The sequence below is a fragment of the Mustela nivalis genome (genome assembly GCF_964662115.1).
Source record: "Mustela nivalis genome assembly, contig: HAP1_SCAFFOLD_226, whole genome shotgun sequence".
Classification (NCBI taxonomy): domain Eukaryota; kingdom Metazoa; phylum Chordata; class Mammalia; order Carnivora; family Mustelidae; genus Mustela; species Mustela nivalis.
The window spans coordinates 245,831-257,251 of NW_028136410.1; the positions used below are offsets into that span (position 1 = coordinate 245,831).

At 48.2% G+C, this 11,421-nt stretch overlaps 1 pseudogene across 1 annotated transcript; it reads left to right on the plus strand.

Moving 5' to 3' along the window:
- Window positions 1-2,006: 2,006 nt before the first annotated feature.
- On the plus strand, window positions 2,007-2,691 carry LOC309857024 (chromobox protein homolog 3 pseudogene; annotated as a pseudogene). Its single transcript has one exon. The product of its transcript is annotated as a chromobox protein homolog 3 pseudogene (transcript).
- Window positions 2,692-11,421: the final 8,730 nt, after the last annotated feature.

Below are 11,421 nucleotides of genomic sequence, written 5' to 3' on the forward strand. Positions count from 1 at the left end.
TAATAGGATCCATTGCTTTGTGTTACAGGCATGTGTCCTCAAAAGCCTGATTCCAATACGAGCATAGGGGTTTTCCTGAGGCACCCATCAGAACTCATCTCGTCTCCACAAGGAAACCTCTGCATGGGAGCCATGTCCAAAGCTTAGGAGAGTACTTCAGAGTCCCGGTGCCACCGCCCCATTCCAAGGCCCTCATGGACACAAAAACACATTAGGACCCATCCTCAGGAAAGTCCATTTCAACTCAACCACCCCGGTTGCTCCCGCAGAGCCATCAGATCTATACTGTCTTGTTGCTAGGAGACAATTGGAATGCGAGGCGGGCTTCCCAGGCATCCATCCGCGAACGGTGCTCTGGAGTCATTCCATATGGGATGTCCTGGAGCTGTCCAACAGGTCCCAATTGTCCCACAGAAGGAATCCTTGAAGGGGGCATCTAACAACTCCCAACGTGGGAAAACCTCAATGGCCTCGAGATTCCGCTCCCTTTATGAAGTGGCCGTCATGCTCAGAAACTCCAACCTGAGCCAACGTCTGATCCTCGCCCTGACTTCAGATGCATGAGATATTGGTTCAGATCTGCATGGGGTACCTGCCGTGCCTTCGCCCTGAAACCCAAGACTAGCTTGTCTTCTCAGACTTCCGTCCTCACACTCCTGGCCCCGAAGCCCTCAAGTTTGGCAATTCCGGACCCACAATGCAGCACTCTGCCTGCCCTCTAGAAAAAAAAATTATTGCCTCATGAGCTGCCCAGGCACCTTAAATGAAAATAAACGTACACAGCACTCGACTTTACCCAAATTATATAGTCTAACCTGGGCACTAATGCACTGTCGAACACAACCTGAGCCCGGACCTCCTGACCAACACCCAGAAAGCTGACCGCACACTGAGCACATAAAACCCGCCATGGCTTTAGGTCATCATCTCTTCCCTACCTCAGTTTTCAGCTTCAGAACCGAGACCTTATCTCCAATCACTGCCCAGGGGTGAGTGTGATGGAGAAATCAGAACTCCTCCTTACCCATGGCAAGAACCCTTGTGGTTGGCACGTTGTCCAACGTTCAGTGTAGGAGAAACCAGCATTCACCCTGAGGCCCCGCCAATTCTTGAGTGTTACGAGGGCATACACACGCATTGAGACCCTCAGCATGAGTCCTGTCCTCTAGTAAGTCCTCTCAGTGGCTGGACCATTAGATGTCATAATGGGCTTGACATGTCCCTAGGCCCCAATTTTTAACCAGATTTCTGATTGTCCAGTCGCCACTCCTCAGGGCTCTAATTCTGGAATCCCTCATTTGGTGGGACACCTGAGGTTAAAAAAGAAAACAACAACAACAACAACAACAACAACAAAAACGGACTTCTTCCAGCCCACAGAATGTCCCCAAACTCTTTGGACGGGGCCAAACCACCAGAGAGTAAGACTTGTCCATTTCCCATGAAGTCACCCAGAAATTCCACGACCATGAGTGACACGATATCCAGAGCCAAAAACTTGAGCAGGAGCCTCACACTCGCCCTTCTTTCAAATCCTGAAGAGTTCTCCTCATGGTCTGTAGATCAGTCCTGCCATACCTATGACCCGAAACATAAGCCGAGTTTGTGTTTTCAGACAACTGTCCAAACAGCCCTGGCCTACACAACCTACAGGCTCAGGCCCCTGGAGCCAAACTTGAGGACTGTACTTGCCCTCTCCAAGGGAATTGTGTGTGCCCATTCCAATGGCCACAACCCTTCTAATAGGATAAACCTCCAAAGTCCCTGATCCATCTCAATAGTGGTGGCTTCCCAGGAAAAACAGGGGCAATCTGAGCCCAACTGAGCACCTACCTGCACTCAGACCCATAGACAGATGTCCCCAGAGGTAAAAAGGAAAGAACAGGCCCCTAGGCACTAATCAGATCCATTGCTTGGTTTCCAGGCATCTCTCCTCAGAGGCCTGGATTTCAAAACAGCATATAGCTGTTTCTTGACTCACCCATCAGAAAACACCTCATCGCCCCCACTTCCAGCGGCTGCCCAGCGCGCAGCTCCCCAGCCCCCTCCCCCTGGGATGTGGCTGGAGCTTGAGGCGCGCAGGGCCGGAGACGCCGCAGACCCGGGACCCGGAGCAGCTCGGAGGCGGTGAATAATAGCTCTTCAAGTCTGCAATAAAAAATGGCCTCCAATAAAACTACATTGCAAAAAATGGGAAAGAAACAGAATGGAAAGAGTAAAAAAGTAGAAGAGGCAGAGCCTGAAGAATTTGTGGTGGAAAAAGTACTGGACCGACGTGTAGTGAATGGGAAGTTGGAGTATTTCCTGAAGTGGAAGGGTTTTACAGATGCTGACAATACTTGGGAGCCTGAAGAAAATCTAGATTGTCCAGAGTTAATTGAAGCATTTCTTAACTCTCAAAAAGCTGGTAAAGAAAAAGATGGTACAAAAAGAAAATCTTTATCTGACAGTGAATCTGATGATAGCAAATCAAAGAAGAAAAGAGATGCTGCTGATAAACCAAGAGGCTTTGCCAGAGGTCTTGATCCTGAACGAATAATTGGTGCCACAGACAGCAGTGGAGAGTTAATGTTTCTCATGAAATGGAAAGATTCAGATGAGGCAGACTTGGTGCTGGCAAAAGAGGCAAACATGAAGTGTCCTCAAATTGTAATTGCTTTTTATGAAGAGAGACTAACTTGGCATTCTTGTCCAGAAGATGAAGCTCAATAATTGTTTGCATTGCTTTTTATATATATTTATATATATATATAAAATCTGGGTCTTTGTTTTTTGATTTATTAGTGTGAAGAAATAACATTCTAATGAAAATCAAGTTTGATATGTTTGTTTTGAAGTAGTATTGGGGGAGTTGTTGGGGTTTTTGCATCTATAGCACTGGTTACTTTAAACAAATAAAAGCTTTCTGTAGTTGCTTCCTTTATCGGAAAAGAATATTTGAGACCATGATATATTATCCCCCTGCATTAGAGAACCTTTTCTAAATGTTGGAGGAAATCTTCATAGTCTTTACTCAGTCAGAATTTGTGTTTAACTCCTATATGCCTAAGGACCATTCTGGGTTTTTTGTTTATTTGGGGTTTTTTTTGTGTGTATACTTAAAATACGTAAGTGGTTTTTGTTTTTAACATTCACCAAAACAAAAACAGCATTTTATAACCATGCATAAGCCCATGTTTCTGGGATGCTATCATTTTCAGCATTTTAAGAAATAAATCACTTAAACTGAAGTTTTTCCTGAGGCCTTAACCTTCAAATTTTGTAATTAATTGGACAATTTAAATATAATGTAAACAATTTAAATTGGACAATTTAAAAGCAGCCATATCAGAATCCATATCCTTCTCTACAGCCATATAAACGCAAGTATATTTGCAAGATCCCTGAAAGGAAAATTTTATCACTACCAACAACCTCCCCACCCAAATGACAAAACTAGACAAGTCCTTGTGTGTTTTACTTAGGTAAGCAATACTTTAGTTAAATGGACATGTAAAGGTTCCTTCTAGTGAACCATTCCTTTTTAAGAAGTTGAAATTCTCTGTGCTGTATTGACTAAAAGGTCACGATTCATGGACTGTCTACAACTTCCTTCATGGAAGCTAATCATAATCAGATGGTTAGAGATGTTGGCAGTTTAGCACCTGCTGGAGTAAAAGGGTGGACAGGCTTGTATAATCCAAATTCTTCACCTGCATGTTTTTTCTTTACCCCAGTTCATTCCTGACATGTAGGCTCAGTCTTTTCAGTATTTGAGTTACTGGTTCAGCAGAAACCAGGAAAAACAGTAACTTTGTAGTCAATGTTATCCAACTGTATATTGTTTACTTTATTGTAAATACTGGTAAACAGTGGTCAATAAATAGTTTTATATTCCTTTAAAAAAAAAAAAAAAAGAAAACACCTCATCTACACATGGGAAACTTGCACGTTGGAGCTGTGTCAGAGCTTCAGTTTAGGAGAAACCTTAAGGTCCCCAGAGCCACCGCTTCATTCTAAGGTCTCCATAGACACAAAAGTACGTTAGGACCCATCCCCAGGGGTGTCCAATTCAACTCAGCATCCTCGGTTGCTCCCCACAGATCCAGGAGATCTAACCTGTTTTGTTGCTAGGAGACAATTGGAATGCGAGGTGGGCTACTCAGCCATCCATCCTTAGAACCCTGCTCAGAATCATTGGCCTGGAGCCAAACAACAGTTCTCAATTGTCCTGCAGAAGACTCTCTGCAGTTTGGAGCTTCTCACAACTACCATCGTGGGAAAACACCCATGGCCTCGTGATGACCACCCCCATTCATGAAGGGGCCATCAGACCAGAAACTCCAACCTGAGCGATCGTCTAATCCTTGCCCTGACTTCAGATGAACGAGATCTCGATTCAGGTCTGTAGATTGTGCCTGCCATATCCTCACCTCGAAACCTAAGCCTAGCTTGTGTTCTTAGACATTTGTCGTCAGACTACTGGCCCACAAGCCTTCCAGTTTGGCAATCCAGAACTACAATGCACACTCTGCTAGAACTCCAGAAGAAAAACATTGTCCTCTGGGGCTACCCAGTAACCCCAAATGAGGATCAACCTGCACCGAACTTGGCTGTACCCCAAATACATAGGCTGACCAGGGCACTAATGCCCTTTCTGACACAGCCTGAGCCTGGACCCCCTGGCCCCTCCCAGACAGTTGGCCGCACACTGAGCACATCTAGCCGCCATGGACTTAGGTCGTCATCTCTTCCCAAACTCGGTTTTCAGGTTTCAGAACCTAGACCTTATCTCCAAACACTGCCCAGGGTTGAAGGTGATACAGAAATCAGAACCCCTTCCCCATGGCAAGAAACCTTGTGGTTGGCATGTTGTCCAACGTTCAGTGTAGTTGAAACCAGTGTGGCCCATGAGGCCCCGCCCATGCTCACGGGCCACATTGGTTACAAACACACATTGTGACCCTCAGGCTGAGCCCAGTCCTCAAGTAAAACCACTCAGTGGCTGGATGAAGAGATAGCATATTGGGCTTGCCATGCCCCTTGGCCCCAATTTTTAACCATAGTTCAGGTTGTCCCTTCAGTCTTCCCCACGGCTTGGCTTTGGAATTCCTCTATTGGTTGGACAACTGAGTTAACAAAACTGAAATGAGTCCTCCCATCCCACAGATTGACGAAAAGCAATTGGGAATCGGGCCAAATCCTCAGAGAGGAAGATTCGTCCATGGCCCATGAGGCCTCCCCGACATTCCACGGCCATCGCTGATACAAAATCCAGAGACAAAAGCCTGAGCAAGCGCCTAAGACTCGCACTTTCTTCATATCCTGAAGAGTTCTGCTCATGGTTTGTCGACCGGGCCTGCCATACCTACGTCCCCAAACCTAAGCTGAGTTTGTGTTTTCAGACTTCTGTCCTCAAAGTCTTGGGCCACACACTGTCCAGGCTGGGACCCTGGAGCCACACATTAGGACTGTGCCTACCAATGCATGGGAATTCTGCCCATTCCAGGGTCCAAAATCGTACAAATTAGGAGAAACCTCCAAAGTCCCTGAGGCCATCCCAATAGTGTAGGTCGCCCGGAACAAACAAGGGCTGTCTGACACCAGCTGATAATCGACCTCCACTCATACCATAGATGGATGTCCCCAGAGAAGAAGATTGAACCAGACAGGACCCTAGGCCATAATAGGATCCATTGCTTTGGGTTACAGGCATGTGTCCTCAAAAGCCTGATTCCAATACGAGCATAGGGGTTTTCCTGAGGCACCCATCAGAACTCATCTCGTCTCCACAAGGAAACCTGTGCATGGGAGCCATGTCCAAAGCTTAGGAGAGTACTTCAGGTTCCCGGTGCCACCGCCCCATTCCAAGGCCCTCATGGACACAAAACCACATTAGGACCCATCCTCAGAAAAGTCCATTTCAACTCAGCCACCCCGGTTGCTCCCGCAGAGCCATCAGATCTAAACTGTCTTGTTGCTAGGAGACAATTGGAATGCGAGGCGGGCTTCCCAGGCATCCATCCGCGAACGGTGCCTTGGAGTCATTCCATATGGGATGTCCTGGAGCTGTCCAACAGGTCTCAATTGTCCCGCAGAAGGAACCCTTGAAGGGGGCATCCCACAACTCCCAACGTGGGAAAACCTCAATGGCCTCGAGATTCCGCTCCCTTCATGAAGCGGCCGTCATGCACATAAACTCCAACCTGAGCCAACGTCTGATCCTCGCCCTGACTTCAGATGCATGAGATATTGGTTCAGATCTGCAGGGGGTACCTGCCGTGCCCTCGCCCTGAAACCCAAATCTAGCTTCTCTTCTCAGACTTCCGTCCTCACACTCCTGGCCCCGAAGCCCTCAAGTTTGGCAATTCCGGACCCACAATGCAGCACCCTGTCTGCCCTCTAGAAATAAAATTATTGCCTCATGAACTGCCCAGGCACCTTAAATGAGGATAAACCTACACAGCACTCGACTTTACCCAAATTATATAGTCTAACCTGGGCACTAATGCACTGCCGAACACAACCTGAGCCCGGACCTCCTAACCAACACCCAGAAAGCTGACCGCACACTGAGCACATAAAACCCGCCATGGCCTTAGGTCATCATCTCTTCCCTACCTCAGTTTTCAGGCTTCAGAACCGAGACCTTATCTCCAATCACTGCCCAGGAATGAGTGTGATGCAGAAATCAGAACTCCTCCTTACCCATGGCAAGAACCCTTGTGGTTGGCACGTTGTCCAACGTTCAGTGTAGGAGAAACCAGCATTCATTCTGAGGCCCCGCCCATTCTTGAGTTTTATGAGGGCATATACACGCATTGTGTCACTCAGCATGAGTCCTGTCCTCTAGTAACTCTTCTCAGTGGCTGGACCATTAGATGTCATAATGGGCTTGACATGTCCCTAGGTTCCAATTTTTAACCAGATTTCTGATTGTCCAGTCGCCCCTCCCCAGGGCTCTACTCTGGAATCCATCATTTGGTGGGACACATGAGGTTAAAAAAGAAAAAAACAACAACAACAAAAAAAAAAAAACGGACTTCTTCCAGTCCACAGAATGACCCCAACCTCTTTGGACGGGGCCAAACCACCAGAGAGTAAGACTCGTCCATTTCCCATGAAGTCACCCAGAAATTCTACGACCATGAGTGACACGATAGCCATAGACAAAAACTTAAGCAGGAGCCTCACACTCGCCCTTCTTTCAAATCCCGAAGAGTTCTCCTCATGGTCTGTAGATCAGTCCTGCCATACCTATGACCCGAAACATAAGCCCAGTTTGTGTTTTCAGACAACTGTCCAAACAGCCCTGGCCTACACAACCTACAGGCTCAGGCCCCTGGAGCCAAACCTGAGGACTGTACTAGCCCTCTCCAAGGGAATTGTGTGTGCCCATTCCAATGGCCACAACCCTTCTAATAGGATAAACATCCAAAGTCCCTGATCCATCTCAATAGTGGTGGCTTCCCAGGAAAAACAGGGGCAGTCTGAGCCCAACTGAGCACCTACCTGCACTCATTCCCATAGACAGAAGTCCCCAGAGGTAAAAAGGAAAGAACAGGCCCCTAGGCACTAATCAGATCCATTGCTTTGGTTTCCAGGCATCTCTCCTCAGAGGCCTGGATTTCAAAAGCAGCATATAGCTGTTTCAGGACTCACCCATCAGAAAACATCTCATCTACACATGGGAAACTGGCACGTTGGAGCTGTGTCAAAGCCTCTGTTTAGGAGAACCCTTTAGGGCCCCAGTGCCACCGCTTCATTCCAAGGTCTCCATAGACACAAAAGCACGTTAGGACCCATCCCCAGGGGTGTCCATATCAACTCAGCGTCCTCGGTTGCTCCCCACAGATCCAGAATATCTAACCTGTCTTGTTGCTAAAAGACAATTGGAATGCGAGGTGGGCTACCCAGCCATCCATCCTTAGAACCCTGCTCAGAATCATTGGCCTGGAGCCAAACAACAGGTCTCAATTGTCATGGAGAGGACTGTCTGCTGTTTGGAGCTTCTCACAACTCCCATCGTGGGAAAACCCCCATGGCCTCTTGATGCCCCCCCCATTCATGAAGGGGCCATCAGGGACAGAAACTCCAACCTGAGCGATCGTCTGATCCTCGCCCTGACTTCAGATGCACGAGATCTCGATTCAGGTCTGTAGATTGTGCCTGCCATGGCCTTACCCAGAAACCTAAATCTAGCTTGTGTTCTCAGACTTTTGTCGTCAGACTACTGGCCCACAAGCCCTCCAATTTGGCAATCCAGAACTACAATGAAGCACTCTGCCGGCCGTCCAGAAGAAAAATATTGTCCTCTGGGGTTACCCAGTAATCCCAAATGAGGACCAACCTGCACCGAACTTGGCTGTACCCCAAATACATAGGCTGACCAGGGAACTAATGCCCTTTCTGACACAGCCTGAGCCTGGACCCCCTGGCCCCTCCCAGACAGCTGGCCGCACACTGAGCACATCGAGCCGCCATGGCCTTATGTCGTCATCTCTTCCCAACCTAGGTTTTCAGGTTTCAGAACCTAGGCCATATCTCCAATCACTGCCCAGGTTGAAGGTGATGCAGAAACCAGAACTCCTTCCCCATGGCAAGAAATCTTGTGTTTGGCATGTTGTCCAACGTTCAGTGTCGTTGAAACCAGTGTGGCCCATGAGGCCCCGCCCATGCTCGCGGGCCACATTGGTCACAAACACACATTGTGACTTTCAGGCTGAGATCAGTCCTCAAGTAGGCCACTCAGTGGCTGGATGAAGAGATAGCATATTGGGCTTGCCATGCCCCTAGGCCCCAATTTTTTACCATAGTTCGGGTAGTCCCTTCAGTCTTCCCCACGGCTTTGCTTTGGAATTCCTCTTTTGGTGGGACACCTGAGGTAACAAAACTGAAATGAGTCCTCCCATCCCACAGATTGATGAAAAGCAATTGGGAATCGGGCCAAATCCTCAGAGAGGAAGATTCGTCCATGGCCCATGAGGCCTCCCCGACATTCCACGGCCATCGCTGATACAAAATCCAGATACAAAAGCCTGAGCAAGCACCTCTCACTCGCACTTTCTTCATATCCTGAAGAGTTCTGCTCATGGTTTGTAGATCGGGCCTGCCATACCTACGTCCCCAAACCTAAGATGAGTTTGTGTTTTCAGACTTCTGTCTTCAAAGTCCTGGGCCACACACCCTCCAGGCTGGCACCCAGGAACCACACATTAGGACTGTGCCTACCAATCCATGGGAATTCTGCCCATTCCATGGTCCAAAATCGTACAAATTAGGAGAAACCTCCAAAGTCCCTGAGGCCATCCCAATAGTGTAGGTCGCCCGGAACAAACAAGGGCTGTCTGACACCAGCTGATATTCGACCTCCACTCATACCATAGATGGATGTCCCCAGAGAAGAAGATTGAACCAGACAGGACCCTAGGCCATAATAGGATCCATTGCTTTGGGTTACAGGCATGTGTCCTCAAAAGCCTGATTCCAATACGAGCATAGGGGTTTTCCTGAGGCACCCATCAGAACTCATCTCGTCTCCACAAGGAAACCTGTGCATGGGAGCCATGTCCAAAGCTTAGGAGAGTACTTCAGGGTACCGGTGCCACCGCCCCATTCCAAGGCCCTCATGGACACAAAAACACATTAGGACCCATCCTCAGGAAAGTCCATTTCAACTCAGCCACCCCGGTTGCTCCGGCAGAGCCATCAGATCTAAACTGTCTTGTTTCTAGGAGACAATTGGAATGCGAGGTGGGCTTCCCAGGCATCCATCCGCGAACGGTGCTCTGGAGTCATTCCATATGGGATGTCCTGGAACTGTCCAACAGGTCTCAATTGTCCCGCAGAAGGAATCCTTGAAGGGGTCATCCCACAACTCCCAATGTGGGAAAACCTCAATGGCCTCGAGATTCCGTTCCCTTCATGAAGCAGACGTCATGCTAGAAAATCCAACCTGAGCCAACGTCTGATCCTCGCCCTGACTTCAGATGCATGAGATATTGGTTCAGATCTTCATGGGGTACCTGCCGTGCCCTCACCCTGAAACCCAAGTCTAGCTTGTCTTCTCAGACTTCCGTCCTCACACTCCTGGCCCCAAAGCCCTCAAGTTTGGCAATTCCGGACCCACAATGCAGCACTCTGCCTGCCCTCTAGAAAAAAAATTATTGCCTCATGAGCTGCCCAGGCACATTAAATGAGGGTAAACCTACACAGCACTCGACTTTACCCAAATTATATAGTCTAACATGGGCACTAAGGCACTGTCGAACACAACCTGAGCCCGGACCTCCTGACCAACACCCAGAAACCTGACCGCACACTGAGCACATAAAACCCGCCATAGCCATAGGTCAACATCTCTTCCCTACCTCAGTTTTCAGGCTTCAGAACCGAGACCTTATCTCCAATCACTGCCCAGTGGTGAGTGTGATGCAGAAATCAGAACTCCTCCTTACCCATGGCAAGAACCCTTGTGGTTGGCACGTTGTCCAAAGTTCAGTGTAGGAGAAACCAGCATTCATCCTGAGGCCCCGCCCATTCTTGAGTTTTATGAGGGCATATACACGCATTGTGTCACTCAGCATGAGTCCTGTCCTCTAGTAAGTCTTCTCAGTGGTTGGACCATTAGATGTCATAATGGGCTTGACATGTCCCTAGGCCCCAAATTTTAACCAGATTTCTGATTGTCCAGTCGCCCCTCCCCAGGGCTCTACTCTGGAATCCATCATTTGGTGGGACACATGAGGTTAAAAAAGAAAAAAACAACAACAAAACAAAAAAAAAAAAACGGACTTTTTCCAGTCCACAGAATGTCCCCAACCTCTTTGGACGGGGCCAAACCACCAGAGAGTAAGACTCGTCCATTTCCCATGAAGTCACCCAGAAATTCTACGACCATGAGTGACACGATATCCAGAGACAAACTTAAGCAGGAGCCTCACACTCGCCCTTCTTTCAAATCCCGAAGAGTTCTCCTCATGGTCTGTAGATCAGTCCTGCCATACCTATGACCCGAAACATAAGCCGAGTTTGTGTTTTCAGACAACTGTCCAAACAGCCCTGGCTCAGGACTACTGAGCAGACTCAGGCCTACAGGCTCAGGCCCCTGGAGCCAAACCTGAGGACTGTACTTGCCCTCTACAAGGGAATTGGGTGTGCACATTCCAATGGCCACAACCCTTCTAATAGGATAAACCTACAAAGTCCCTGATCCATCTCAATAGTGGTGGCTTCCCAGGAAAAACAGGGGCAATCTGAGACCAACTGAGCACCTACCTGCACTCAGACCCATAGACAGATGTCCCCAGAGGTAAAAAGGAAAGAACAGGCCCCTAGGCACTAATCAGATCCATTGCTTTGGTTTCCAGGCATCTCTCCACAGAGGCCTGGATTTCAAAAGCAGCATATAGCTGTTTCTTGACTCACCCATCAGAAAACATC